The 18,305-nt window shown below is 32.0% G+C and overlaps 1 protein-coding gene and 1 long non-coding RNA gene across 2 annotated transcripts in view; one reads left to right on the top strand and one right to left on the bottom strand.

Annotated features, from left to right (window-relative positions):
* UBL3 (ubiquitin like 3) overlaps positions 1–18,305 on the bottom strand; it is a 47,131-nt gene that overhangs the window by 27,411 nt on the left and 1,415 nt on the right. The gene's annotated exons all lie outside the window — the stretch shown is intronic.
* Positions 8,306–17,697, top strand: LOC147906622 (uncharacterized). Its single transcript, XR_015548276.1, has 2 exons — positions 8,306–15,296; positions 15,466–17,697. It is a non-coding gene; the product is annotated as an uncharacterized LOC147906622 (long non-coding RNA).

Below are 18,305 nucleotides of genomic sequence, written 5' to 3'. Positions count from 1 at the left end.
GTTTAATTTTATCAAATCTCTTGTCCATCATGAGATATTCTTCTTCTTGTAATACACGCATGCACGTAATATACTGTGAAAGAATTTCCATATAGAGTTGCTAGCAGGTCGCCAACAGTTACAACGAAATACTTAGCCAACGCTACGACTGTCAACTGATGGCAAAAGTTCTGTCAATCAGTATTGGGTCAATCAGTACTTGCAAATGATTGGCTAAAATGACTGGGCCAGTACTATCTACTGGGCCCAAGTTATTATCCAGTACTTAGCCAGTATTGCGCCAGTACTTAACAGTTATAGCACTGGCCCAGTACTAGGTTGATTATGAAACTCTATGGATTGTTGAGACATTGTTTTCTCAATTTGTAAATATGCTTTACTATTATATTCATTTAAATGTTTGAATATTTAAATGCATACAATTAATATTATACTATACTATTACACATTTAAGTATTAATCCCTCGATAGACCCGTATAATTATTCAAATATGCGATGATATTAACAAGACGCAGCGGAAAAAAATCAATCGACATCGCGAAAAGGAGTCACGCGTCTCCTGTCGTGAGCACCGTAATTTTGAGTGTACAGAAATCTTGCGAAAGAAAGAAGAAAATAATGGGAGCACTTTGTGTACGAGCGTTTCGCGCGTTAAGGCGCCGTTCACGTTGCGACGATAAAATGTCGCGGTGTGGGTTATCGGCTTACTTCGATCTGTGTCCTTAAATTATCCACCCTTTCCCACGCCGCCCGGGATGGAGTTAGCGGAGCTTCGAATTCAAAATGAAATTTTCTCCCTCTACTTCGGATGAAACTTGCTTCGAGCATTGAACTATTTCTCTATTCAGAATGGTCTATCAGAATGGCGTCTTGAACCGCAGCATATAAGCAGGAAATAAAATTTAATCCTGGAAGATGACGGTGCGAGCTTCAGAATCGCAAGTCGAACGCTGATTCTACTTCGTTCTCAACCGTAATCTTGGACAAGATTAAAACCGATGAGCGAGTTCTGCGTTCATAATATTAACGACAAATTGATGCGGGAATTATTTTTCGTGATGTCATATAGATAAGAGACAAACGAAATTGTCATGAGCATATGAATGTTAACGCGACAATGTTAATTAATTGTTTAATATTGTCACGTTAATTATTCGTATGCTCATGGCAATTTCGTTTGTTCCTTATATGACATCTAAATTGCAATGAGTTTTTTAATTTGTCGCGAAAAAAAAAAAACAATCATCTCGGCCTTTATACTAATATAATCCCAGATTAATGTTCAGAATAGATAAATGTTAACCTCGACGTTAACGTATCAAAAACGCCGGTTAGTGCACAAATAATCCTTTCATTAAGATAATTGACTTCCCGGAATGCTTCAATGATTATCTTATCTTTAATCATATAATTTTTCTCCTACGCAATACAAGATAATTCAGAAATTTTAAAATATACATAAATAACATGAACAATTATAAAGAGAAAAAGAAAAACAAAATACGAAATACGATGTAAAATCTCAAACAGAATTATTGTTAGTACAGATTATATTCAGTTAACCTCGGTAATGCAATTGTGAGGACACTCATCTGTTGGATGAAAAGTGGGAGATCCAAGTTCGATCGGCTCAGTAACATTTTCAATAAATAATTTGCAGTTTTTAGATTTCAATATATGAAAATTAATATTCTTGTTAAAAGATGCTTATTGGTATAAAAAAATTATTAAATTGCTTGTACAATTTAAGAAGTGACATTATTATTCTGGTTCTATTTATCATATTTTAAAACATTTTGCGAAATGCAGAATCAGAATACATACCGTTTAATTTTTTGAAGTGAAAATTAAACCAGTCTTGAAAAAAAAGTACAATTTTTTCACTCTTGTACAAGAGTGACAGATTTTAATACTTTTTTTTGAGCAAAATTTCACTCGATCTAGTGAAACTATTTTCAAAACTTAGAGTAGTAGGACTATTTCGAAAATTATACATCTTCGAAAACTCTAGATAATTGTTAAGTTCTTTCAAAGTCACAAAACTCTTGTTTAAGATACTTTTTATATCTCTTATATTTTAATTTTTATTTGTTAAAGATATTTCTCCCCATATAATAATAAGAGCATTTATAAAAAAATTAATGTAACTTATTTTTATTATATATAATATTATAAGTTCATCAAAATTTGAAAAGACACTTGTTTCCTTAGTAAGCAGTTACAAATGGACAGCAACGAACATGATGAAACTGCAGTAAATAAAAATTATAAAAGATATGAAAACTTACTGCTCGAGAAATATTTAAAACACCTAAATAACTTTGTCCGATGAACTTACATAATTTTTATATATAATCTCAATTTCTGTATGTTCTCTATTTGATACAAAGATCGCATTCTTTGACACTAGGATCAAAACTTTTGAGCAACACTGTACGAATTGTGCCCTTCGGGACCGAGACTCCTCCGGGATCGTTTCGTACGATTACATTCCGACCTTCTCTCCAGAACGAATGGAGGTGTGTGCTACTTGGGTCGCATAGGGAACTCCTCTAAATCGTGGCGGCAGAAAATACACGGAATAGAGTACGTGGAAATACGGTTAGATCTCTCGGCCGAATCGTGTGCTGGGCCGTCTATATTTAACGTAGGAGAAACGACATTCTTGTGTGTGAAAATCAGGATAGATCATGGTTATTGAGACCCGGGTCTCAATTTTATCTCGTCCTGATTTTCCACTCATCTTTTTCATATATGTGATACGTAATATGGTTTGATATGTGGACTTGTCGCTCTCTCACTAAATATTATCAAATTCTTTTATCCAGAGCATATAATTTTATATTATTGTTAATTAAAGTTTCATTTCAGATTTATGTGTCACCCAATTCTTTCCTTCGATGTGTTCAGTCTTTTTAATTTATAATATTCTGACCGTCTCGACCATTTATTCATTGAATATACAAAAAAATTAAATTTTTTATCAGAAATATGTTTCATGTGTATTTCATATGGTATAAGTATCTAATTTTAGCGCGAATTAATGTATTTCTGATTAGAAAAATTATTTAATATGTGTAAAGATTCCAAGTTACATAAATCCTTCCTTAATTACATCTGTTACACTGTTGGAAAATTTTGTGTATTTTTGTAAAAAAAATCTGTGCTGGTTAAAGTTTTCGTGTAAAATAGTGAACATATTCATATATAAATTTAACATATGTCTATTAAATGAACTTCATGAACATGAAATGTAAAGTTTTGAAATGATTTAAAAAATATGGCAAAGTAACAAAATTTGCATGTATCTATTAAATATGTTAAAATTCATAGAATAAAAGTGTTATTCTATCAATTTTATTCTACAACAGAAGTGGGGATGACTGTGCGTCTTTTAATAATAAAGTTTATTGATATTTTCAATCATTTCTAATAATAAAAATTGTTGATATTTTCAATTATTTTTACAAAAATCTGCAAGCTTCAAATAATCACATTGTGATATTCACATTCTACAATATTTATATTTAAAATGCAATTAAATTAAAATTTTTTAATATAATCATTTTATGATATTCACATTATATTTGTATTTAAAATACATTAATTATTTAATAATTTTAAATGTTTATATTTACTGCGTAATTTACAAATTATATATTTGCTAAATATGTATACTATGTAAAGAAATAATATTTTTTTAAATGTGGATTTTTTATAATGATTCAAAATTATTATTTTAAAACATGTCTCAGTTTAATTATTTAAATGTAAAATTATAAATTGTTTACACATAAAATATAAATAAATTAAAATTGATCCTCATGCAAGCACGTGCGACAAGAATTACTCGAGCACTGAGGTAAATGAAATTAAATTGAAGAAGAGAAACTGAAAAAAAAACGGTGAGGGGGAGGAGGGAGGGAGGGAGAGAGAGAGAGAGAGAGTACTGAAATCAGAAAAGATAAAAGAAATGGAGGCGATAGCGAGGTATATATAAGGAAAGCAAAGAAGTAAGCTAAAAGAAGACAAGACGAGCGAGGATTACGTCGGATGTGACTCATGCCCAACGCCACCATTATACAAGACGGCTATATAAATTCACCCATGTGTTTCACATAGTCGAAGCATTTGATCACGTAACGTGTAAAGAACACACCGTACAAATGTATGGAAAAAATTAATGTAACCGCAGCTGTTAAAATCAACTGTATCGTTCTCGCTATTGTGATGACGCTGCATCATACATCGTGCATCGGTCGATTCGCATAAAAATAATATCACGTTTCTAAGTGCTAAAATAATGCATTGATTTATTAAATTTTATTTTTTCCTAATTGTTTCCGTGTATATCGTATCCTTTCAAAGTTGCAATCGTTTTTGTTTGCTTATTTATGTATATCCAACATTGGTTCGACAAAAAGAAACGCAACTTATTAAGTATGCTAATTTAAAATTCAAACTACTTCTTTACAGATTAATAAAAAAATTTGATGTAAGTTATTATAACCAATTATTGATTTTAAATATGTAACTACCATTTCTCGAATATTCGTCTTGTCAATAAAATTATGTCTATAAAATTATAGTTTTTTTATTTGTTGAAAATTTCGAATGGAATTCTAATTTTCTATCGAGATACATCGCGTGTCATGGGAAATTGCAAACAGCTAAGCATCCCTCGTGTCGGTATCGATTTCCGCCACGTGCGTCACAAAAGCACCGACGACCATCAGGAAATCTGTACGTCATCGCGCGCGGCCACGAATTATGATCGTGCTTACGTCATCGTGATGTTAAAACTACAATTCGCCGTAAAGGGCGATAAAAGAGATTACTAGTTGAAACTCTAATAAATAAAAAACACTTGCAAGAAAATGCGGGGAGTCAAAAATTGCAATGTGAATATAATAATACGAGTGTTCAACTTATCGGGCAATTAAGTTCCACTTCCTAGTGGAAGTTAAACGTGTCTATTAAGTTAATTATAAATTCTTCTTTAATTTTACTTATGAATAAAAAAAGTAATTATTTGAAGAAGAAAAGTAATTATTTGAGAAGAAGAAAATCATCAAATATATATATATATAAAGAATAAAGATATGGAATGAAAAAATTGTATGTTAGAATATTTTCTTGATAAATTAAAATAAATTTCCTGAATTAATTCCTCTAAAGCAGAATTAAATATAAGTAATTATTATGTTGGCATTAAATTTTCTTTACTTAATAGAATTACATAAGAAAATAATAATCGAAAAATAAAATTTCTAAATAAACTGTTTGATTCATCAAAGATCATTCACAGAAAAAAAGATCACCTCTAAATATTATTACATTTTGAAAGTTAAAAGCTTTAAATTTGCTGCTGGCTATGCGGTCGCCACGACGACAAAAGTCGGTGCAATTCTAGTGGAAGACAATCGACAGGTTAACCTCGACCTCCAGCTTTGTAGGAGAAGAGAGGAAATGCAAGAGTGATCGATAAAGAAAAGTACGCTACTTCAGCAAGACTAGAGTAAGCGAAATACATAGGTGAATCTGATGTTTAATATGAGATGATACCCTACTGTCGAGGGAGGAGAAATCGTCATTTCCTAGCGATGAATTCTTTTGCTTCCCATTGTACATCCATTAACATGAAAAGATTAGCTCATCCGAAAAAAGAATTCGGAGAAAATGATATCTTATGGCAATGTTCTACAAAAATACAGACTTGAGAATCTAGGAAAGTTAGTTGTTGCAATTAAGAAAATTTAATAATTACTAAAATTCTTATATATATTTATTCCTACAAGTAATAATTATATAAGTAGTATTTGTTAGTATTTGAATTGATATTTGTTGTACATTTTTTTTGTCACGTCTTTATAACTTGTAAACTTGATTACATTAACAGGAAAAAATTATTTAAGAATAATTCATAAAAATTCCGCGTTAATACTTGAAGATAAAATTTTTTTAGATTTCTAATATTATTTTTAACGCATAACATATGATGATACGTTCCCCTCTTCATACGAAGCCGCCGGGTACAACAATTAATATAATCTCATGCGAACAGCCAGCAATTATCGCACGTTGCGAGCAAACGCATTCAAACATGGAAGAATTGTTTTCTTACGCTATAATTTGTGTGGTAATAAGAGACCGTGCGGATGGGAAAAGTGAAAGAACTTCCTTATTCTCATATCACGAGAGTAACGAGTGCGGGATAATTTATCGCGAATGTAACTGAATATAACCCATCCGAACACGATTGTCTCGAATCATCCAATTTGTTATGGCAAAAAGTTTAACAGCAATCTCACTTTCACTCGTGGTCACTAAGAATCTCTCGTGTGATATCCCAATTACGATGTAACAACGACATGGCGTACGTTTCTAATGTATGCCGAATTTTAATATTGAATATATGTAAAATCAATGATATATTTAATCTCTGATATATTCAAAATAAATTTCTCTCCAATAAAAGTCATGTTCATTGAACTCACATTTTCCATATATTAATTGATCATTTATAATTGCCAGTTATTCGATTATTGTAACTTTGCTACCTTCTAAAAGAATTTAATATGTATAAGAATAATCGCAACAATATAATTTTCCAAGAATAGCCCTTCTTCATCATTTTACATAAATTAAATAATTTGCTGCATTGAAAGTCCCTTGGAAATTAATCGAATATTCCGATTTTTCTCAAAATTCCACTGCGCGTATTCTATTATATATATATATATCTTATTGTCATCGCATTTCTCTTCGTGCTCAAATGAATCTTTACAGTCACCAGTGTGTACAAAACGCGAATGTACCGTTAACATGTCATCGTATGACTGTAGTCGAACAATTCGCTTTCCACGTGACGGGGCAACGGCCGAAAGAGCGATCGATTAGTGAGAGAGATTCAGTGAAAATCTGTGCCATCGTAGGGTGCAGTTTAGCCTCCACTTTTTCGGGTTTCCGTGCCAACCAATGTATAGCTCGGGGGAATCGACAGAGGTTGTCTAACGGACAAAACGATTATCTTCACGCTCGGCTTAGCGCGATCCCTATTCGCAAGAGCGCGATCGATGCTGTGATCAAATCCAGCAGATTGTTGTTCCATGCTGCAAAACAGGCTCATCGAGAAACCGAATTCGCACTCCCTACCAGCCAAATGTGCTTTTTTTTTGGCAGTCCCAATTAACAGCTTATATCACAATCCGTGCGTATCTCATGATCGTTATAATATGGTACCAAATTTTTTTTATTTCACAGGCGGCTGCGTTCAGCAGAAAAAGCAGCTTTTGCAACGGTTGTAAAATTCTTCAATATGATTGATTCTTGCCTTTGGTTCCTTATGAATCTAAATGCATACATGCTTTCGAAAGTTTTCTCGTCAAGTTACTTATTTCTTAAAAGTGTTTTATAAATATAATAAATAGTCTTCCGGCGCATATAAATTATTTTCAAGTCTTTGCAGACAAAGGCTTTGTTAAGCGTTATCATGTTGCAACTTTGTAATTGTATAAATATCTTGATAATGTGGAGTCATAAGTTAAGATTATGTTAAGACAATAAAGTGCAGTTGAGATTAACTGCGAAACAATTCATTATCTGTTCATCGCGATTTGATTATTTGCTGGAAATTCAGCCACCAAGAATATGTAAAAATTCTTTCGCCTTAAAATTTTTTTGACATTAACACTAATTTCAAAAAATATTTTAATATACATAATATATGTATATAATAATAAATTTTTTTTATTTCATTCTAATCTGTTTGGCACTGCGCTTTCGTTTCGTTGATGGAAATTCAGTTTCATCACAATAAAATAATTGCAGCATTTTCCAAAGCAATCTTTGATGTTCTTTCTAAGAAAGAATATTTGGTCCAGGATACACCATATATAAATCCGACAATGTCATTGACCGTTTCGCCAGCTGGCTCAAGTTAGCAAACTTTAAAAATGAATCTAGTGACGATCATACCTTTTCCCTTTCGCTTTTTTCCTTCAGAATTACACATCCTATCGATATATAGATTATGTCTGCTAGTTTTCGGTTTGTAGGTGATGACAGATTTGCCACTTCCGCCGATTTGTCTCTCTCTTTCTCTCGAGTAAAAACGGAGGACTTTCAAATTGATTTCCTCCTTTCGCTATGCGGCTGCTGCTTTACGTCGGTAATTCGGCGCGGCTATAAATTCTACCCAACTCTTAACTCTTCGCTCGAAAGCTTTCTTCGTTAATTGCTTCGTGAGTAGCTTTTTCCTTCTCCCTTTCTTTTCATCCCGTCACCTTACGATCTCTGTTCTCCCTTCCGCTTTTCCTTGATTATGTGTTGTCGCGACCTTTGAATTTTCTTCGAAATATTTACAATGCATCTATCAGTGAAATTTAATTTGTACTTGCTTTGTTATTTTCACTTCAGTTCATAAGTAAATATTAAATCTTAAACGCACATCAAATATTCATATTCGACATATATTAAAAATTTTGTCTCTAGCAGAAATAAAAAGGTATTATTTTTATATTAATAAGATTTATATTTTTCCGATGTGTTATTTTGGCTAATTTCAAACTACATCCTTACAAATTAATGAATTTGTTACTACAAGTTGATATTTAAAAAGACAATTAATTAAAAAGATTTCCATCTTTTGGAAAAGGTTTGCGATGGTTTAAGCAATTTCAAATTATCAAACCGTGTCTGGAAATTTAATTATCGCCATTTTATGAAATATGAAATTTTATTATCGAAGTAAAACATTTTCCAAGTTTCTAATTCTGTAAAGTTATTACTATTTTTTATCTAATTCATTTTACAAAATTTTTATCTCGATGGTGAAAAATATTTGATGCAAAGAGATCAAGTTTTTATAAATAAATTAAAAAGAGAGTCTAGAGAAGAACGTGGATGTCGAATATCAAAACCTGAGAGATTCGAAAAATTCGAAATAAGACCAACAATAAATTAAATTAAATAGTATTTTGCTTGTGTTCAGAATTTTTCAATTAGCACAACATCATATTTATCTTAATAGTTCTTAACATAAAATATTTCAAAAATTCTTACATCTCTTATTTCAATATTATGTCCAGTTCTACCAAGGTAGATTAACTTTAATCTCGGTTTACCTTTCCCTAATGTTCCGAACTAGAAAAAGATAAAAAAGTGTAATTGAATGTCCATTTCTACCAATGCAGATTAACTTTAATCTCAATTTAATTTATTCTTTACCTTTTTCTAATATTCCGAACTAGAAAAAGATAAAAAGTAAGTTAAACCGAGATTAAAGTTAATCTACAAATTTGAATGGTTGAAACGGATATATTAGTCATATCTTTTGAGAGAAAGTCAATTTGTGCTTATCGGAACCGTTCATTTTACAGTTAGAAAATCGAGTTGCCGTAGTTATCGCATTCGCTGGTATATCCCAAAGATATCACGACGAATTATTTGCGGACAGGTCGTCGACTGCCAACACCTGCTCATCGTGTGTAAAGTAGATCGCAATGGGACGATCAATCAGACGCATGCAATTGCGACAGCTGTAGTGATCCCAACGCAATCACTCGCATATAGTCCATCTCTCGTCGATGTTTGTTTAACGCAGTTATCGTGAAATACGCAGAATCTCATCTCTCTCTCTCTCTCTCTCTCTCTCTCTCTCTCTCTCTCTCTCTCTCTCTCTCTCTCTCTCTCTTACACACACAAATATGCGTTATCTCGTCTACAGACATTTACATACACTGTTAGAAATGTTCTTAAATTTTATTAATTTTTAACTAACACAATTTGAATTTAATTTCATGATATTACATTAAATTTTATGTATTTATAATTAAAAAGTATATTTGTGTACATGTACACAAAATTTAATGTATTTTTCATAAATTTAATGTTCATTACATTTAAGTAATTACTGTAACTTAATTTTCAGTTAAATCATTCATTACTTTTAATTTCGTTCATAACCACGAGCTTCATTTACATATAAAGGAAGCTCGTAGTTACATTTCTAACAGGGTACCTCCGAACATCCATCGTTTGTTATGATACACGATAGCAAGTCGAGTACAGAGGCACGTTAAGTACTCGGCGGTGCGAAAATAGTTTTTAGTTATTTATCGCAAAACGACGTCGACACAAGTCCGCGGAATTTATGCCGAGGTATCGAAAATGCAAGCTATTACGGTTTCATTTTCATTCATACGTAAGTTGCGAAAATTCTTTGCATCGCGAAACAGAAAATTACTACTATAAATCGCGCACCTGCGTCGTCTTCCTCTAAAATCGAACGCACGTGCTCGATCGGCAATCTATGAAATCCGGATGTATTGAGGAAAACGCTAGAATATATTTTACAGTAAAATGGTGGCGTTATGGAAAAATGCATGGAGAACTGTTTCATACGAGATTATTCTGTCGTAAGCATTGTACTAATTTGTCAATAAGATTTTTCGACTGAATCGAAACAATTATAATAATAATAATTGGATTGTTATAAGCAAATTTAGTTTGGAATTGATACAAGTAATTTGTCTTTAATAGGTACAATTTAATTCATACAATGAGATCAAACTATTTTAGATTACTCAATTAATTACGGATTATTTTATTATATTTCGTAAGTTCGAAGAATTATCCATATTTTCACATCACACTGTGTTAAAAAATTAATACTCGAAAGCCTGTCATATTTTGTTCATTCGAAATAAATAAAATCTAAGGGGATGCTGGTGTGATGGCTGAACTCCGACAAAATCGCTGTTTTATCAACTTATATATATATATATGTACGATTTACGAAACATCGACAGATCATTACATACTTCAGAAAACATGTCCTGAAAGTCATAAGATATCTGAAAATAGATATCTCTAAGACTTTTCCAAAAAACGTCTTTCAGGACTTTTTGGAAAATTATTCAAACTTTGAAGCATAACTATTTACGTTATCGACTGTAAATTTTATTTATATGTATATTTGATGCCTAGAAGCGTTAACGACTGTCATGCAGATGGATTCCTTGCTTCGCATGGAAAGTTAAACACCTCTAGGCAAGTAGGATGGATCTCACTTTGTGTGGAAAGTCATTACGTAAGCAGAGAAGTATGTGAAATAGTCCTGAATATTGTATATGGTAGAAAGAAGATGTTTTTTAAATCTTTTTTTGTTAATTAAACTTTTTAATAAATAACGAGCGACGGTTAAAACCTGTTGGAGGTCACTCAAGATCATGACAACTGAGAAGCCTCCTCTAAAGTAAATATTCACCAAATGTTTTTTTCTTAAAGTGAGTCAAATGTCACATAGGTTTTTTGTGATTGAGGTCACTAACATATTGATTACAAGTATATTAATAAAGTCATTTTAAGAAAAAATGTAAAATGTTAACTTGATGACACACAATGTAAAATTAGTTTTCTCTCGGATTTTTGTGATCGGTCTCCTGGCGTCACACTTTCTATATATGCATGTGATGTAATTTTAAATAACTTCTTTCGCATTAAAATATATTTTCCAATAAATTATGTTTTTAAATAAAAGCCTTTGACAAAATAGACAAAGACTTCTCCAGAATTCACAATATAGAAAATAAACTCAATGCAATATGTTCTCGATTCAGATGGTAACTAGGAAATATGTATTATATATTAAATTAACATTAAAATATTCGGGCTGCGTCCATCCTGAATCCATATAGATATGTAATTGGATACGATGGTCGAATGTTATACAATATTACAAGTACACAGTTAAAAATAAATATGATAATATGATAAATTTTACTTTTTACACATAAGTGTGTACCAAAATTAACGGAAATATCGAGACTATGATAGTTTTCAAATGGAAAGAGTTAAAAAATTACGAATGACAGGACTAGAAAAGTTTAATATGAAATACTGAGGCTATATGATAGTTTTTAAATGGAAAGAATTGAAAAATTATGGGGTTAGAATTTTTTTCACGCATTTATGGATGACAAAATAGTCAGTGTAAAAGTGCTGAATTTTGTTATTGTCATAAAAACATAAAGTTCGGGGAAGCACCTTCACCTCATGCCATCTCTAAATGGGCGAAAAATTCTAACCCCGTAATTTTTCAATTCTGTCCATTTAAAAACTATCATATAGCCTCAATATTTTGTATTAAACTTTTCCTCTTAAAATATTACAAAGAATCTTTAAAATATTTATTTTGGGACATCCCGTCGTGTTAATTCATCTTAAAAAAAAAAATCACAATTTAAAATACAAAAATTGTTCTCAAGTTTCACGTCTTTGCTAATAAAATTGAGATTAAAAGAGAGTTCAATAATTATTTTTAATTAAAATATTGCAAAATTTTTACCAGCGGTACAGAATATAAAATATCTACATATTTTCGATAATGTGTTTTTCCTTATTGTTGGTCCCACCAGAAAGATATGTAAAATACCCAGGAAATAAAGTGTAAATCACAATTACGAGACGTTATTCGAATATTATAACTGTGATAAGAGACATAAGAATGCATATAAAAATTGGCGCAAGTCACCGCGCGGAAATAGAGACTACAATGCCCACGTATCGTTTTCTTTTTTCTTTGCATGATCATGCCGACCGATATTAGCCTTGGCCGCGAACAAAAGCCGATATACATTGCGCACGCGTTCGCCTTGAATAATAAAATTTTGCGCGAAAAGATTTCTGACCGGACGTGACTCATGCGCACGCTTTTTTTTTCCTCTTCCGGATAAAAAGCGCCGACTCGACGTTAGCATCGCAGACATCACGCGAACGATCCGCTGCATTTCACGTACATTACCGGATGCCGCATTGTCGAAATGGTGCGTTTTTTAAAAAGTAGATTAAAGTCGTTCTATTTTTAACGTTTTCCTTATATTTCAAATGCAACATAATTGCTGAATTATACAAAAGTGATTACTATTCATCGTTATTGGAAAAACAATCAGTTCCTTCGATAAATTTACAATTGATTTTGTTTCTCGGCGAAATTTATTCATGTCAACAGAATGTTATTTTCATAATTGAATATTTTTCACGCCGATAAAAGAGTTAAATTGAATTGAAGTTGAGAAAATGGACATCTTGCTCTTTTTAGCCCCGCTTTCTACACTTTCCTACAATTTTTCCGTTCTCTTTCTCCGTTTAAACACCGAATTATTATTGTAATGAAATATAATTACATTATAGCCGAGTACACATTTGTTTTCCTTTATAAATGCAGGAAGTGTATAAGAAAGTGCAGAGATGCGAAGAGATCTCGCTATTTACTTATTTATACATTCTCGAAACTTGAGTTGCCTGGCCCTTTAATTTGCAATGTTAAATATCCTCCCAAGAGTAATATCGCGCCGTCATTGCACCAACTTCCCACGAAAGTAATAACGCACGATACTTGAGTGAGGAAACATAAGCTGAAGAAACCGTGCATCTGTACGATGCGAAGTACCGATCTTCATATGTCGGCAAAAGGAGTACGTGGAGTACTTGGAATGATATATTTGAAAAAAAAAAAAAGATAATCGATTTTTTTCTCGCGGAAATAACATTAGTCATTAAAATTAGAGAGAATAGATCTTAATAATCTCATTCTTTGAAAGATACGATAAAAGATGATAAAAAAGGACCTTGTACTAATTATATGGAAAATTGGATCTCGGTGAAATGAGTCGGCTTTCATATTGTAGTTTAAAATATAATGAACAAAAAATGTTATATACATATAATTCAAACAATGAATAGTTCTTGAGCTACGGTACATCAAAGGTGCTCTGTAAGTACAAGTTTTACATTTTTGATACATAGCTGAAAAACTGCCCACTATTCGAGCCACGTATATGGAAATCAATCCATTTATCCGGGACTAAATTTTTCATATAATTGATGCGGGTTTCTTTAACGAGTCGTCTTTTTGTTCTATGTAACAAACTCATTTCTCTCAATGCAGATTTAAATTGATCTGTGTCAGAATTCTCTCAATCAAAGAATCAATTGCGAAAAGCACCTTTAAAGTGTAACATTATTACTGGAGGATTAACAGAAAGTTAACTTATTTAAGCTTATTCCTGAAATCAAAGGTATACTTTACAGTTTACCGTAATATTTTGCACAATTCTATAACGAGCTAAGACTTTATTCCAAAATGATAATACGCGATAATTGCTACGTACAAGAATTTATTGTACAGGTGTTTGGCTCAGTATGCACAGCTGGTTGTGTAAGTCTCTTGAAACTCACTCAGATTATACGGTAAATACATGTTTATCGGCGGATTAAACCATCAAAGAAATTTCTAGGTCCACGAGAATCTAATTTGTACACGTTTATCTATTACACACATCTTTTTGGTTTGCAATTCAAAGGAATGGAGAAACGCAACGTGCAGCGTTACGAGAACTGTATATTTTTTAATTAAGCACTTTTCGAGTTATCTCGGCTTAAGAGTAACTCAAACGCATAAGGAGGTTACTCGCGCGTACTCGCTACGCTCCTTTGTTGCACGCGGCGCGTATAATTGCGCACGATGATACGCGCCGTACAACGCAACGGTATATAAACCCGATAGACGCACGAAACAGCCATGAAACGCTGAAAGGAAAGGAGATGATCTTTATGCTCGTCGAGGCTGGCTCGTGAAATAATCACCCGAAGCTTGCTTAATTCGATATGGATGAGAACGGAGTGCACGGAATATTGTTTCTAACACGTGATTGATAAGTTTTATCACCGCGCGTTACGATCATAACGTTGTTTTGAGGGCTTTATTATTTATTTGATGTACGAAGGAAAGAACGACTGAAGATTAATAGAATAACAATGGATTTGAATTTTGTTTCGATCTTTCGATTGAATTTTATATTTTTCGTTGAATATGTAGATACCTATTTCATTCTTTTTTTTTTTAAGATTTTAATGGAAAGATAATTTACAATATATATATATGCTAAATATAAGTAAAAAGATATGATTTATCTTGTCGAATGTTAAATATTTCAACACGAACATATTATCAGGAAATAAGACTTTATGATATTTTTTTTGTATAAGTTTACCTCAAGTAGTGATTATGAAAATAATGACAAGTTAATGAAATTTACTTAGAAGATAGATTTTAGGTATATAAATAGTTGTACATATTCAATTTCAAAACAAACTCCTTTAATTAAAAATTATTGTGATTATTAGTTACTAGGTATGAGTTTGTTTTTTGTTGCTGCACTGGAACTAAAAGACTGGAACTGACTCCATTGAAACTTTCCTTTCTTGCTTTTTGCCAAACTTTATATATTAGGTGTTGGAATTAATTCGTAGCGTTTTTAATGAAAGAATGTTATTTATTTCACATGAGCATTAAAAAATACATTAATGAAAGTACTTCCCATCACTTGTAAAACGCTACGAATTAATTCCAACACCTAATATATATATATATACATTGTACACAATAATAAATTTATTAGGAACGTATTTTAAGATATAGCTTAGTTATTTTAAATCTCATTCAAAATACTACTAATTATTTTACAATATCTATAGATAATTTAAACAGCAACAAAAACATATTATTAAATAGCACCAAAAAGAGATTAGATTTTAAAACCATATAAAATATTACAATATAAAGTTCATTTTAGTTACATATTGAGAGATTTTTTAATTAAATAATTAAACATTGCGAAGAAATAGAATAATTAATAATTTCTCTATTTTAATGCAAAGTTTCAAAATATATGTTCGATTTATAATGAAATGTATGTAATATTTGACAATATAGTTCTAACACATTAGATGGACATTTAGATTTACAAGCTTCAAGACATAAACGCGACATTATTATTATACGAAGTCACACCAAAGATGAATTTTAAGTTTTATGAAAGATCCACCCGACACTTTAATTATATCCAGATATCTAAGAAGAGTAAAGCCTTTAATTCCTGAATATTACATTAAGAAGTCATCGACCCACACGATGAGAAATGAAGTTGATACGCGAAGAAATATTGTTGTCCGTGGTGTCTCAAGTTCGTAATGAGAAGGCTAACGCAAAATGAAAATATTAATTTCTGAAAGTATGATAATAGAGTGAAATCTGGCCCCAACTTTCCTTTCGATGCCACGACGTAATCGCGCCTCGCAATTTTCGAAAGGAAGGGAAAAATAGCGATGTGATAAGCGATTGACAGGACTGCGATCGAATTCGTTTATAAATATGCAATATATTGATAAGAATCGAAAATTGTTTAGAAAATAATAATCATTTTTTTATTCTTGAGCTTTAATTATTGAAAATCCCATTTACAGACTTTAAAAATATGCAGATCTCATGTGATATTTTTATCAATTTCGTGCTTTAAGCAACAAAAATTGTCATGCATTACATATAACAGTGAATCTTGCAAAAAGATCAAAGTTTAATTACATTTCGAATACGGAAATTATTTTTATTAATATGATAATAATAATAATATAGATAAACGATAAATATTTTATTGTATAATAAGAATAAGATATATAAGCCGGAGTAGATAAATTCAAATTAATTTAAGGTTAAAGTCAGCTGTTATTTTCCACGCAAATTGATAGCTTTTTTTCTCATATATCAAGATACAACATCTCGATGCAAAAAGACATTCATTATGTTTTTACGCTCTTTTTTTTGCAAAAAATACCTCGAACTTGTTTAATGCAAATAAACGAGCATTTTTTTTTTAATGGCAAATGTGTAAATCTTATTAATTTTAATTTTCTCAGAATTGTGAAATTTTAGATATTTCTGTTAGTGAATTTTAAAATATGACACATACACGCATGTTAACCGAAATACACAATAAGATGTATTATTTCAAATCGTAAGTTTATAAAATTTCCTCAGCGTTAACTTTACTGTTCAAATACAACAATAATATCTCCGTTTCTTTCGTTTTGGTTTATCATAAAAAAATCAGGCACTCATAATAACGATAACGACAACAATACGATGAGAGAATACGTTCTCTTTTCAATGTCGAGAAATGAAAATTCAGAATATGTTCTTCTTTTGCATTTAGCGATATTTCGTGTTTCATCGTTAAATAACGTGTCATTATGTGAGAATAACGAGCACGACGAGTAGCGTGACATAAAAATGAGACTCAGAATCGTAGTTAAGCACACGCGTTAAATGCATGATGATACACGAGTGAAAGAGCAAAAGAGATACAAAGTGGGGGAAGGAGGAGGAGAATATAATGACAAGTGTGCTTCGAGCGTGTTTCATCACGAAACGGAGCGTGTATTAAAGACACCGAGAGGTCCATGGGATCTAATGATACATTTAGCGTTAAGTGGTGTCGCCCAATTTGAAGTTTTCCATCTAATGGAGATCAGTGAAATAAGAATGGAAAATTTCTCCCTCTCTCGTACGTGAATAAATTCATATATAATGGCAATAACATTACTAACTAGTTTGTCAAAACACATGCAGTCTGTGCCGACAATGAAGATAAACAGACAAGGGAAGCATTGATTATTTCTAAATTGGAGCAGTCGATATCTCGTCTGTCTGGCTTGGGAGTAAGTTAAGCGTGACATTTCATATTTTCGCACCTTATCTCGTTTCCTCCTCTTTCACTTTTTTTTTCTTTTTTCATCATCAGCGAAACGTCTTTAATCGTTCTATAGTGTCAAGGCGAAGAACGCTAATGCACGAATCCAATTTATTTAACACAAGTTGGAAAACAATCAGTTTTTTTATTAAAATCGATGTTCACCTAATTAATTCCGGAAACGATACGCGACCTTAATTCTCTTCCCTCATCCTGGCTCTTTATCTTATTCTTTTATTTTTAATTTTCCAACCGCAATTGTGCTCGCGCATGCACGAGGAAATATATCGTCTAACAAAAATTCATAACTTTAGTGGACTCTCGAGATTAAAACAACTACATAACGGACAGATATAAAAGAAACGGCGCGGTAATTGATGCGCAATAACAAAGCAACGGTAAATTACATATTTACAATAACACCGCGATAATAAAACCGAACGGCTTACTTCAAGTCATCATCACCGATAACAAAGATGGTTAAGATTAGCAGGGTCGTTTGGCATGAATTATATTCTCCCACGTGCAGTGAGAGTTTATTCATCGTTTATTCCGAAAATCCTGCCGACCGCAAAATTGTCGCGGAGCGGCAGATGCGCGTAGTGTCACGTTCGATGTATATCTCACAGCTTCCCGACGTCATGGCGCAAAAGGCTCTACTCGGGAGTATGCGAAGGGTGGAGAAGGGGGAGGTGGAGGAGGAAGGGTGGCGA

The sequence above is a fragment of the Acromyrmex echinatior genome, chromosome 19 (genome assembly GCF_024713525.1).
Source record: "Acromyrmex echinatior isolate Ae372 chromosome 19, ASM2471352v2, whole genome shotgun sequence".
Taxonomy (NCBI): Eukaryota; Metazoa; Arthropoda; class Insecta; order Hymenoptera; family Formicidae; genus Acromyrmex; species Acromyrmex echinatior.
The sequence above is the reverse complement of the archived record's forward strand: the minus strand, read 5'-3'. Positions and strand labels throughout refer to the sequence as shown.